Raw genomic sequence first — 13,336 nt, 5'->3', positions numbered from 1 at the left:
GATCGACCGGTAAATTGAGAGCTTTGCCTTCCGGCTCAGCTCCTTCTTCACCACAACGGATCGATACAACGTCCGCATTACTGAAGACGCCGCACCGATCCGCCTGTCGATCTCACGATCCACTCTTCCCCCACTCGTGAACAAGACTCCTAGGTACTTGAACTCCTCCACTTGGGGCAGGGTCTCCTCCCCAACCCGGAGATGGCACTCCATCCTTTTCCGGGCGAGAACCATGGACTCGGACTTGGAGGTGCTGATTCTCATTCCGGTCGCTTCACACTCGGCTGCGAACCGATCCAGTGAGAGCTGAAGATCCCGGCCAGATGAAGCCATCAGGACTACATCATCTGCAAAAAGCAGAGACCTAATCCCGTGGCCACCAAACCGGAACCCCTCAACGCCTTGACTGCGCCTAGAAATTCTGTCCATAAAAGTTATGAACAGAATCGGTGACAAAGGACAGCCTTGGCGGAGTCCAACCTTCACTGGAAACGTGTCCGACTTACTGCCAGCAATGCGGACCAAGCTCTGACACTGATCATACAGGGAGCGGACCGCCACAATAAGACATTCCGATACCCCATACTCTCTGAGCACTCCCCACAGGACTTCCCGAGGGACACGGTCGAATGCCTTCTCCAAGTCCACAAAGCACATGTAGACTGGTTGGGCAAACTCCCATGCACCCTCAAGAACCCTGCCGAGAGTATAGAGCTGATCCACAGTTCCACGACCAGGACGAAAACCACACTGTTCCTCCTGAATCCGAGGTTCGACTATCCGGCGAAGCCTCCTCTCCAGTACACCTGAATAAACCTTACCGGGAAGGCTGAGGAGTGTGATCCCACGATAGTTGGAACACACCCTCCGGTCCCCCTTCTTAAAGAGAGGGACCACCACCCCGGTCTGCCAATCCAGAGGTACCGCCCCCGATGTCCACGCGATGCTGCAGAGTCTTGTCAACCAAGACAGCCCCACAGCATCCAGAGCCTTAAGGAACTCCGGGCGGATCTCATCCACCCCCGGGGCCTTGCCGCCGAGGAGCTTTTTAACTACCTCAGCGACCTCAGCCCCAGAAATAGGAGAGTCCACTACAGATTCCCCAGGCACCGCTTCCTCAAAGAAAGACGTGTTGGTGGGATTGAGGAGGTCTTCGAAGTATTCCCTCCACCGATCCACAACATCCGCAGTCGAAGTCAGCAGAACACCATCCGCACCATACACGGTGTTGATAGTGCACTGCTTCCCCTTCCTGAGGCGCCGTATGGTGGTCCAGAATCGCTTCGAAGCCGTCCGGAAGTCGTTTTCCATGGCTTCCCCGAACTCTTCCCATGTCCGAGTTTTTGCCTCCGCGACCGCTAAAGCTGCACACCGCTTGGCCCGTCGGAACCCGTCCACTGCCTCCGGAGTCCTATGAGCCAAAAGAACCCGATAGGACTCCTTCTTCAGCTTGACGGCATCCCTCACTGCTGGTGTCCACCAACGGGTTCTGGGATTACCGCCACGACAGGCACCAACAACCTTGCGGCCACAGCTCCAATCAGCCGCCTCGACAATAGAGGTTCGGAACATGGTCCACTCGGACTCAATGTCCCGCACCTCCCTCGTGACATGTTCAAAGTTCTCCCGGAGGTGTGAATTGAAACTCTCTCTGACAGGAGACTCTGCCAGACGTTCCCAGCAGACCCTCACAATGCGCTTGGGCCTGCCAGGTCTGTCCGGCATCCTCCCCCACCATCGCAGCCAACTCACCACCAGGTGGTGATCGGTAGAAAGCTCCGCCCCTCTCTTCACCCGAGTGTCCAAAACATAAGGCCGCAAATCCGATGACACAACTACAAAGTCGATCATGGAACTGCGGCCTAGGGTGTCCTGGTGCCAAGTGCACATATGGACACCCTTATGTTTGAACATGGTGTTTGTTATCGACAAACTGTGACGAGCACAAAAGTCCAATAACAAAACACCACTCGGGTTTAGATCCGGGCGACCATTCTTCCCAATCACGCCTCTCCAGGTTTCACTGTCGTTGCCAACATGAGCGTTGAAGTCTCCCAGTAGGACAAGGGAATCACCCGGAGGAGCACTTTCCAGTACTCCCTCGAGTGTACCCAAAAAGGGTGGGTATTCTGAACTGCTGTTTGGTGCGTAAGCACAAACAACAGTCAGGACCCGTCCCCCCACCCGAAGGCGGAGGGAGGCTACCCTCTCGTCCACTGGGTTGAACTCAAACGTACAGGCTTTGAGCCGGGGGGTAACCAGAATTGCCACCCCAGCCCGTCGCCTCTCACTGCCGGCAACGCCAGAGTGGAAGAGGGTCCAGTCCCTCTCGAGAGAAGTGGTTCCAGAGCCCTTGCTGTGCGTCGAGGTGAGTCCGACTATATCCAGCCGGAACTTCTCTACCTCGCGCACTAGCTCAGGCTCCTTCCCCCCCAGTGAGGTGACGTTCCACGTCCCAAGAGCTAGCTTCTGTAGCCGAGGATCGGACCGCCAAGTGCCCTGCCTTCGGCTGCCGCCCAGCTCACAATGCACCCGACCTCTATGGCCCCTCCTATGAGTGGTGAGCCCATTGGAGGGATGACCCACGTTGCCTCTTCGGGCTGTGCCCGGCCGGGCCCCATGGGAACAGGCCCGACCACCAGGCGCTCGCCATCGTGCCCCAACTCCGGGCCTGGCTCCAGAGCGGGGCCCCGGTGACCCACGTCCGGGCGAGGGAAATCTGGGTTCATTTCGTTGTAATTCCATAGAAGTCTTTGAGCTGCTCTTTGTCTGATCACTCACCTAGGACCTGTTTGTCTTGGGAGACCCTACCAGCGGGCATGAAAACCCCCAGACAACATAGCTCCTAGGATCATTGGGACACGCAAACTCCTCTACCACGGTAAGGTAGCAGCTCAGAGAGGAGTAACCTCTCTGACGGCTGGTCCGATGGCAGTGAAGTCTCATTGAATTGCTACAGTGAATTACAGAACTAACCTGAACTAAGTTAGCCAAAATGGCAAGGTGTCACGTTTTCCATTACAGAGCGCTTGTATGCAGATGACAATGCTCTACATCTGTGATGTCAAACCTAAGGTTCGCGGGCCAGAATAGCCCGGCGAACAAGTTTTATCAGACCCACGAAAGGAATTTGCCAAATATAAAAATGAACAATAATTTTGAATGAAATAAACTGCTGTTCTAAATGTGTCTTCTAGATTTGGCTACAGCAATTACTTGTATCTCCTGCCACAGAGCACGCGTGACTTCAGAGGGGGCAGAGCTGTGTGCGGTGTGTCAACACTTCTGTGTTTGGACACTGTGTACTTACGCTGTTTATGAGTGATAGGATAGAAAATAGGTCTTCACGGTGGAAGAGGGGTTAGTATGTCTGCCTCACAATATGAAGGTCCTGCAGTCCTGGGTTCAATCCCAGGCTCGGGATCTTTCTGTGTTGAGTTTGCATGTTCTCCCCGTGAATGCGTGGGTTCCCTCCGGGTACTCCGGCTTCCTCCCACTTCCAAAGATTTGCACCTGGGGATAGGTTGATTGGCAACAATAAATGGTCCCTAGTGTGTGAATGTGAGTGTGAATGTTGTCTGTCGATCTGTGTTGGCCCTGCGATGAGGTGGCGACTTGTCCAGGGTGTACACCGCCTTCCGCCCGATTGTAGCTGAGATAGGCGCCAGCGCCCCCTGCGACCCCAAAAGGGAATAAGCGGTAGAAAATGGATGGATGGATGAAGCATAGAAAATGTGGATTGACACGTTCATGCCTTGATTGTCAAAGATGATGGTAATGTAACCTGTGACATTTATACCCAAGTAAATGCTTTAATAAACTGTTGGATTTATAACTGGGGACACATTTTCTGGGCTTACATTAAGATGCTGAAATAATATATATCTGCTTTTAACTTCATGTGTGATTAATTAAATTAGTCCAAATTCAAAATTAATGATGAATATTATCACAACATTTATTCAGAAAGTAATAATAACAACAAATGAAGATAGACTATTATAAAACGGAACATGTAGGTGTGCTTGTTCTATTTTTAAACAAAGAAAATACTCTGAATTTGTCTTTATTTGTAAGTTATTATGTCATGATTTTACCAGTCCGGCCCTCTTGGGAATAGACTTTCCTCCATGTGGCCCCTGAGTTAAAATGAGTTTGACACCCCTGCTCTATATGCTCATTCTGAAACGGACCTCCAGAACACATTGGATGCTTTTGACAACGCTTTCCGACTCCTGGCACTTGAAATTATCATGGAGAAAACTAAATCCTAAATCAAACAGCTCTAGATACACCCTCCCAACACCCCACAATTTAAGTTGGAGACAACATCATGGAAAATGTTGATCACTTCTTTCAACGAGAGCTGTCATTGATGCCGAGATCCACCACCTCATAGGGTGTGCCAGCACAGCTTTTGCTAGGGTGAGGAAGAGCGTTTTTGACAATCGGGACATCCGGGCCAAGACTAAACTACTTGTCTACCAAGCTGCAGTTCTGCCCACTCCGCTTTAAGGGGCTGATTGCTGGACCACCTACAGCAGACATCTGAAGGCCCTGGAGCAGTACTACAAGAGCTGTCTCTACAAGTTCCTCTGGATCAGTTGTCAATTTAGGCGAACCAATATTATCACTGCAAAGAAAGCCAACATCCCCAGCATCCCCAAAACCATCAACCGGCACCCACTGTGATGCACAGGTCATGTCATATGCATGCCTGACCAGCGCTTCTCTAAACAAATGCTGTATGGACAACTGAAGGAAGGGCAACATACCCAACAAAAGTGGAAAAATACAAAGTCAACACCAAAACTTATTTACCCACAATGTCGCTTCAACCTCAACCTGAGGTTTACCTTCATGGCGATATGCGGAGCAGGATGGTCCATAAAGGCACAGCGCATCTTGAAAAGGAAATCCATCATTCCACTGAAACCAAAAGGCAACGAAGGACAAGGAGATCTGCCGCCAAAACAGCTTTACACCACCGGCACCACTACTCAGTTAACTATTCACATATACTCCCACTGCAATAAAGACTCCGGATCAAGGATCAAGAATAATGATTCAGATATGAATCGATTTTTTTCCGGCAGCCTTAACAGCGATGACTTATACTGCTTTCAACAAATATTAACTTGACACAGTATGGTTCTGCATGGCGGTATTTTCCACAAACAAGTGACGCAGATGCTATTAAAGGAAACTACACGGAGATAGGTGGATTGGCAACACTAAATGGTCTCTAGTGTGTGAATGTGAGTGTGAATGTTGTCTGTCTATCTGTGTTGGCCCTGCAATTAGGTGGCGACTTGTCCAGGGTGTACCCCACTTTATGCCCAATTGTACTTGAGATAGGCACCAGCACCCCCCACGACCTCAAAAGGGACAAGCGGTAGAAAATGGATGGATACACTTTTTACAAATGTTTTCCTTTTGTTTGCAAATTTTAATTTAGAGGCGAGATGTCACAGCGTATGCTTGATCCCGCATGCCATCTGCTGCAAGCTCTGCCGGCACCTCTGCTAGAAGCACGCCGGGACACGCCTCTGCTCGTTCTTCCCACATTGCAGCCTAGCACCTGCAAGGCTGCAGGCAATCACCAATCAGTGCACCTGTGTCTGATGAAGACAGACAGCATAAAGACCAGCGGACCCGAAGATCCAGTGCCGGAACATAGTTCACTCTTCGTAGTAAGCATCCCGTCTCTGGCTTCCCCCTGCGTACTTGCTCTCTCTCTGTGCCTTCCCTCTGCCTGTGTCTTATATCCTCTGTGTTCCCCGTGATCAAGCTGTGTGCCTCGATTTACCTCTGGATTCCGGACTGCCCTCCCTCGATCCTCGACCTCTGCTTGGACAAGGACCTTGTTGCTTCTCTCCAGCCCCCGACCTCTTGCTTGCCCACAGACTGCCTTCTTGCCTTGCCCCTTTGGTCTGACGAAGAATTAATTCAACACGCAATTGCAACAAACTCCGGTAACATTTACATAGTTAATTCTACATATCGTTTTGCACCATTCATGTTTAGTAGCATACACACCCCAACACATCATCAGCATAAAGTTCAATAAACCTATTGATCAGATATCTGCCATTTTGTCGTCTCCTTCCCCCAAAGTTTGTAACACAAGAAGACAAAAGTTTATTTTTTGCATTCTAATTTGTAAAAATCGACTCGTTCTTGGTGGCTAGCATTGCAGCTATTGGGAGCAATCCATTCTGCTGCTAAATCACTTTAAAATACATCTAAAAACCACCAACCATACTTCATTTACATTCCGTAACATTTTAAATAACTAACCTGTATCGACTTCGTTATTGTTTTTTCTAGCGTAGTAAGACATCGTCTTAGGATGGCATGCTAAGGCATTAGTCATAAGCTAACTATGGCAAGAGATAAGCCAGCATTCACGTCAGCAGCTGAATGGCTTTTGAATATGTAATGCACAACACAATGCGATTGGACACCAATCTGTACTGACTGAAAAACTGCTCGCTTCTATAACCAATAGTTAATCCTCTGTATATTCAGATTCGGAAAATAAGGTTGTGAATCCTCATATGTCCAAAAATAGTTGTCTTTGTTGTCTGTTACCAAGTCCACTATGACTAAAACACAGTTGTTTGTTTCCGGAAGTAAGAACACACATTTGTTGCCTGAACTTTGAAGTGGGTTGCTGTGGAACGGAAATAAACGCGCTGAGAAAAGAAGTTCAGGTAATGCATAACGTAACCAACATACGATAAATCCATCCATCCATCCATCCATTTTCTGCCGCTTGTCCCGTTCGGTACATATTGAACATATTACATATTGTCATGAACGTGTCTGTTACTACATTATATAAAGACTTGCAGTGTGTATATAAAACTTTGATGGAGGGTTTTGAAGTTGTTGTACAGGGCTTTGAAGGCTAAAACTGTGACTCCAATTTGCAGCATTTTACAAGCGTTTTTTCAAATTATCTTTTGGATACTAAAAAAAAAAACAAATAAGGAATGTGTGTTCTTGTCTCTAGTAATGATTGTGAATGACAGGCAAAATTCCAAAAAAGTGCAGTTCCCCTTTAAGTAGTCAGGGGGAAATGAGTATCAGGTGTGCGTGCAGATGGCTCTGTCTTGTTACCCAGAAACCAGGCACTGCAACAAAAAGCAGACAGGTGGGAACGGAGCTGCTAGATCATGACAGTGTGCAGCCAAACGCAATGCTGTGTGCCGAGTGCTGTTTGCTGTCCTCCGTCCTCCAGCAGTTCTGGCTATCCCTAAATTGTCTGCACCAACAGAGACATTCTGAAGGAAAACCAACGCTTCCCATCCAATCTGATGGAGTTTGAAAGGTGCTGCAAAGAATAATGGGCAAAGAGGATTGGGCGATACTGCCCAAAGATGGGTGTCACATTGTCATTATGAGGTATTGTCTGTAGAATTTTGAGGACAAAAATAAACGTTATCCATTTTAGAAATAGGCTGTAACATAACAAAAAGTAGACGCGATATAAATACTTTCCGGATGCTTGGCAGCTGATACTACTTTTTTAATCCAAAATACTTCAACAAAGTAGTTCATTTTGAAATTACATTGCGTCAGGTTTTTTTAATTTTATAGTGGTAATGAATAAGTATTGAAATTTGTGGCGTTATCAGTATCAACTGAAATTCTAGTATCATGACAACTCTGGTGGACAGAAAATTTAGACTTTCAAAATGAGAATGAAGTAAACTTAAGAGTCGTTGATCTTTTAGTATCATGAAGACAGATCACAACATTACTTACAGAAAGAAGTTAGGGCTGTAACTGCCTCTGAATCAAAGTCTTTTGCAGTGGACATTTTGTTTTTCACAACAAAGCTATATTTCTTTCTGTGTAACTCTGACGAAAGAAATAGACTAGAAAACAAATGTTCATTGCAGGGGGCGCTGGTTTTTAAGAGGACTAAACTTACCTAGAGAATAAACATGGGTCCTGCGATGTAAACAAGCACTGGCTTCAAGGTTCCCTAGTTTCTATGAAAAGTTCCTGATGTCAAAATTCAAATTCAAGCTAACCAGTCCACAGTAATAATGTCACCTCAACACAAGTGCTTTGCGTCTCACCTTGAGTTTGATACGCCGGCGCCCAAGAAGTGAATTCAAAGAGGACCTTTTGTCTGGCGACTGCCACACTGGTGGTTAGTAAACAGACCAGCTTGTCTCCACACGTGGGCCACAATTTGTACAAAGGTGGAGGAACTGCAAATGTTCCAGTTTGGCTCATTTGAGGGGAGGAAGAAAAAACATGAGAAACCAAAACATCGTGTTCTGGCCAGGAAGGGTTGCCATGGTAACGCAACATCTTTCCGCGGGGATCTTGTCTGTCTGTCTCATTAGGGACCTTCGTATCAGTGATATTCCACACCACCGGGCTATGACTCACTCGTGTAGTTTGCAGCACCCGAGCCACATTAGGCACACCTACCCATCACCATATAATAGTTCCTTCAATCAACCAATCAATCAAAGTCTTTATATATATATATATATATATATATATATATTCCTTAATCACAAATGCTTCAAAGGGCTGCACAAACCACAACGACATCTTTGGCTCTGACATCAGGGCAAGAAAAATCTTAACCTAATGGGAACAAAGAGTAAACTTGGGAGGGAAGACAGAATGTGGGGAACCCCCTCCCTCCATATTTACCTATAATATGCTAAATACAATTCTCCATCAAGCGTCATTATAGAAACACGTCCTCTTTCTATGAATACATTTGATTTATTTGATTAATATTTTAACTTACCATTGTTTAAATATTGTAATATACACACACATTATTTTAGTATGCTTTCATATTTTCATATTTCGAGGCATCAATAATGTGAAGCCTGTCATCAGGCACTGCAAGGACACATTAACGAGCACTGTGCACACACACACACACACTCTTGCACAAAACACACACTCGCCTCAGTCGTTTATCTCCGCTTCCAGCGTGATCGGGCTACTAATCTCTTCCGTCATTTTCTTTTCTCAGGCAGCGCCACAGTCGTCTTTTATGAAACTTATTTTGTCTGAACATGAGAGTGAAAGGGAGAACTACAATGTCATTGAACCACAGTTTCGGTGGTCAAATGTTTTGTTTTTGTCAGTTTCTTTCTCATGAGCAGAAATTCTTCTCGAGTATTGCTCAGTCGTTGCCTGGACTTGTGACATTTTTGCTGGAAGGCTCTGTCGTACAGAGGGGGCATTTTAAAAAGCAGAACATTTCCTATGGAATTTGACCATATGAGGCTCACAGTGGCCTCGTGGTGAGCATGTGGGCCTCACAGTCAGTCGGGAGAATGTCGTACAGTACGTGTTGAAAGACAAGGGCCAACGTGTAGCACCAAATCAAGTCACCAGCCTTGGGGTCACTATAGACAGTGATTTTAAACTTGACAAATAAGTCAACGGCGTCTTAAAATCGTGTTTTTACCATCTTCGACTTTTAGCAAAAGTAAAATCGTTTTTATCTATTAATCTTTTTGAACAAGCTGGCATGCTTTTATTTCAAGTCACCTGGACTACTGCAATGCACTTTGTGCTGGCATGAGCCAAAAAGCTCTTTCCTGGTTGCAGTTAGTCCAGAACGTAGCAGCAAGACTTTTAACAGGGGCCAGGAAACGGGAGCATAAAACCCCAATCCTTGAGAGTTTGCTCTGGCTCTCTATTCATTTCAGAATTGATTTCAAAACCTTGCGGTTTGCTTTTAAAGCTTTGCATGGACTGGCACCTCATTATATCTCGGACCTCATCTAAATGTACACTCCTACGCACGCTCTGAGTCCTGAGAGCCAGCTCCAGTTCGTGGTGTCCAAGACGAGACTTAAAACCAAGGGAGACAGGGCCTTCTCTGTGGTCGGCCCTAAGCTCTGGAACACTCTGCTCCTCCATGTTTAAACTGCTTCCACAGTGGAGTGTTTTAAGTCACTTTTATTCTCTGGCTTTTAACACTACGTGAGTTGTGTGGTCCTCTGTGTTTTTACATTTTTATTTCTATTTATTGTTTTCATTGGTTTTACCATTTAAAATCGTTTTTAATCATATTTTATATTTTATTTATATTGGTTGTATATTATACTTTGAGCTCCACATTGAGAGGAGCCAGAAGTGGTGGTTCGGGCATCTGGTCAGGATGCCACCCGAACGCCTTCCTAGGGAGGTGTTTAGGGCACCTCCAACCGGTAGGAGGCCACGGGGAAGACACAGGACACGTTGGGAAGACTATGTCTCCCGGCTGGCCTGGGAACGCCTCAGGATCTCCCGGGAAGAGCTGGACGAAGTGGCTGTGGAGAGGAAGGTCTGGGCTTCCCTGCTTAGGCTGCTGCCCCTGCGACCCGACCTCAGATAAGCGGAAGAAGATGGATGGATGGATTTATATTCATTTATTTTGTTTTTATTCAGTCATTGGTAGAGCTAAGGATATTATTTGAATCTTGTTTTTAATATTTTTGTGCAGCACTTTGGAAATATTTATGTTGTTTAAATGTGCTATATAAATAAAGTGGATTGGATTGGATTGTAAATCCGAATTTAGTCATGGGAGGTCGCCACAAATAAATCAATGCGTGGTAAAAACTGCAGGAAAAATAAATGACTTTGGCTGTAAATAAAGTGAAAACTAACGTTTTCATGTTACATTGCTGTTATTCCATACATTTAATTCCCTTAATCATTGCACCACCATTGGGCCGTTACTGGAAATTACTTTCTTCAGGCTTCTGATTGGCTTAACAGTTAAGGGTCAGGGAGTCAAGTCTTGCACTAGGATGAACTTGATAGCCTCATAGATAAATGAATAGGCAGACTGATGGCTATTCACCTTCCAAGTTTGCATGAAACGCGCTAATGAGGCATGAAACAGCTCTGCTGATTGCAAGGCGTTGGGCCGCGTGTGGCGTCGAGGCCGCTACTTGAAGGTCCGGAACCTGCAGAATCAAACTGTCAGCTAACAAGAAAAGTGGCATAGCCCGCCGCGAGTCTCAATGGAGTTTCCGGCTCGGCAGCACACGTCTGACTTTCTTGTCTAGCTGCCTCCAACCAGCCGCCAGCTCTCTGCTGCCAAGCCGTGTATGACTCATCACGCGACATCACGTGATCGCGAGTGCACGTGGAGCCAGGGGTGTTTCCCTCCCCCCACCACCCATCATACCTCCTACCTCAATGTGCGGGGGTTAAGACATCCCTAACGAACAAACACAAATAGCTGCTTTTTGTTATTGTTGTTGTGTTTTTTTCCGCATGTGATAAATCCCCTCATTGTGAGAGTGCTCGTGTGAGTGGCAGCATGAGGATTTTCCCGACATGATGAGCAATGAGTCATCCGTGTTGAGACCCCAGAGGAAGCTGGGTGAATTGCGCCGATGAAAAGAAATGTCAAGAATATTCAGTGGAGCGACATGTTCCATTCAGAGCACGTGAGGTGTTGATGCCCTCGTGGGCGCTTCATGCATAATCAGCGAAACGCCACTGGGGGATTGTCGACTCCATTAATTCGACACGCGGGCGAGGATTCCCCCAAATTCAAGCCCCTGTTAGCCTCCTGAAAGCATGCTTTTTAATGCAACATGGACGCTAATGGGGAGCACATGTGATATAGAAGTCATCTTGCTGCAAGTTTGCCTTAAAACGACGCAGCAGAAAACATCTGCTGCACACACGACAACATAATGAAATATTAATTCTTCACTTACACCAAACGTGCCTTATTTTGGATTATTTAGTAGGGTTTTTGAGTCAAACATGTCGTGCTGTATAAGTTATTTGCTAAAGGAATTAAGGAGAGTTGTCAAGGTACCAGACTTTTAGTAGATGATTCCAATTTTTATGAATTCTCATGATTCTCAATACTCATTCGATACCACAATAACAATGTAAAAAAACTGGAACAATGTGCTTTTAAATGTATTATTTCATTGAAAAATGTTTTAGCTTTTTCAACTATTTAAGATGACTTAAGTTTCAATGAATCAATATTTAAATGTGCTGAGAAATATGCCAATAAATCAAAACAATATTCAACTGCATTCGAAAAAGAACACCAGTGGTGTGGAGCCTTCAAGTATATAAAACAAACAATACTGTTCCTAATATTATTTCTGTATACAATACATGGAGGTGGTGTGATATCATATCATTTGTAATGAAATAGGCTAATAAAAAAGCAAAAACATTTAAATACAAGTCTTTCAGTTTTTATCCATTGTTATTGTCAACATTTCAACATTTTCTTATTGTGTTATGCCTTTTTGCTCTATTTTTTTTATTTTTTGTTTATTTCAATTTCTACAATCCATCCATTTTCTACCGCTTATTCCCTTTTGGGGTCGCGGGGGGCACTGGCGCCTATCTCAGCTACAATCGGGCGGAAGGCGGTGTACACCCTGGACAAGTCGCCACCTCATCGCAGGGCCAACACAGATAGACAGACAACATTCACACTCAGATTCACACACTAGGGCCAATTTAGTGTTGCCAATCAACCTATCCCCAGGTGCATGTCTTTGGAAGTGGGAGGAAGCCTGAGTACCCAGAGGGAACCCACGCAGTCACGGGGAGAACATGCAAACTCCACACAGAAAGACCCCGAGCCCGGGATTGAACCCAGGACTGCAGGACCTTCGTATTGTGAGGCAGACGCAATACGAAGGTCCTGCAGTCCTTTCTACAATTTAAAATTTCTACAATGTGCAATAAAAAAGAGACGTGTTCAGCAAATGGCCACCGGCCCAAACTTTGCCTTATTGATGAAATAAGTGAAGCACAGGTGTACAAAGTGTTGCCAAATGACAGAACAGTGTCTCTAAGTTTTCTTAGCACTTATAGGATAGGATAGACTTTTATTTATCCCACAATGGGGAAATTACATTGTTGCAGTGCAGGTTTTTACATACATTAACAAAAGTAAAACGTAGTGAAAAACAAAAATATAGTAATACATACTACATATTGCTCACTAATATGTATATAGAAGATAAAATACAACAAATAAACACTAACTTTGGTATTGCACACAACGAAAAAAACATTACAGTAATCACATAAGTGTGTTGTAAATTCTTATGGCTGTGGGTAGAAAGGACCTGTGGTAGTGCTCCTTCTTGCACTGTGGAGGTAACCGTCTAAGGCTGGAGGAGATCCTCAGGGCCTCCACAGTACTGTGCATGGAGTAAAAGGGATTGGACATTATGGACGTCAACTTGGTCAGCATTCTTCTGTCAGCCACCTCCTCAATGCTGTCTAGTGGGCAGCCTAGGACGGAGTCAGATCTCTTAATCAGTTTATTAAGTCTGTTCCTGTCTCTGACCGTGCT

The 13,336-nt window shown here is 45.6% G+C and overlaps 1 long non-coding RNA gene across 5 annotated transcripts in view; it reads left to right on the top strand.

Moving 5' to 3' along the window:
• Positions 1-13,336, top strand: part of LOC133553143 (uncharacterized) — a 183,733-nt gene that overhangs the window by 47,270 nt on the left and 123,127 nt on the right. The window contains exons 3-4 of one of the 5 annotated variants that reach the window (XR_009806861.1): positions 5,459-5,693; positions 5,792-6,092. The exons of the other annotated variants lie outside the window; for them this stretch is intronic. This is a non-coding gene — a long non-coding RNA (uncharacterized LOC133553143). Of the gene's footprint in view, positions 1-5,458; positions 5,694-5,791; positions 6,093-13,336 lie in introns of those variants that run through there. 5 annotated transcript variants of the gene reach the window in all.

Source organism: Nerophis ophidion, linkage group LG05 (genome assembly GCF_033978795.1).
Source record: "Nerophis ophidion isolate RoL-2023_Sa linkage group LG05, RoL_Noph_v1.0, whole genome shotgun sequence".
NCBI classification, from domain to species: Eukaryota; Metazoa; Chordata; class Actinopteri; order Syngnathiformes; family Syngnathidae; genus Nerophis; species Nerophis ophidion.
This window is presented reverse-complemented; position numbering and strand designations above follow the sequence as displayed.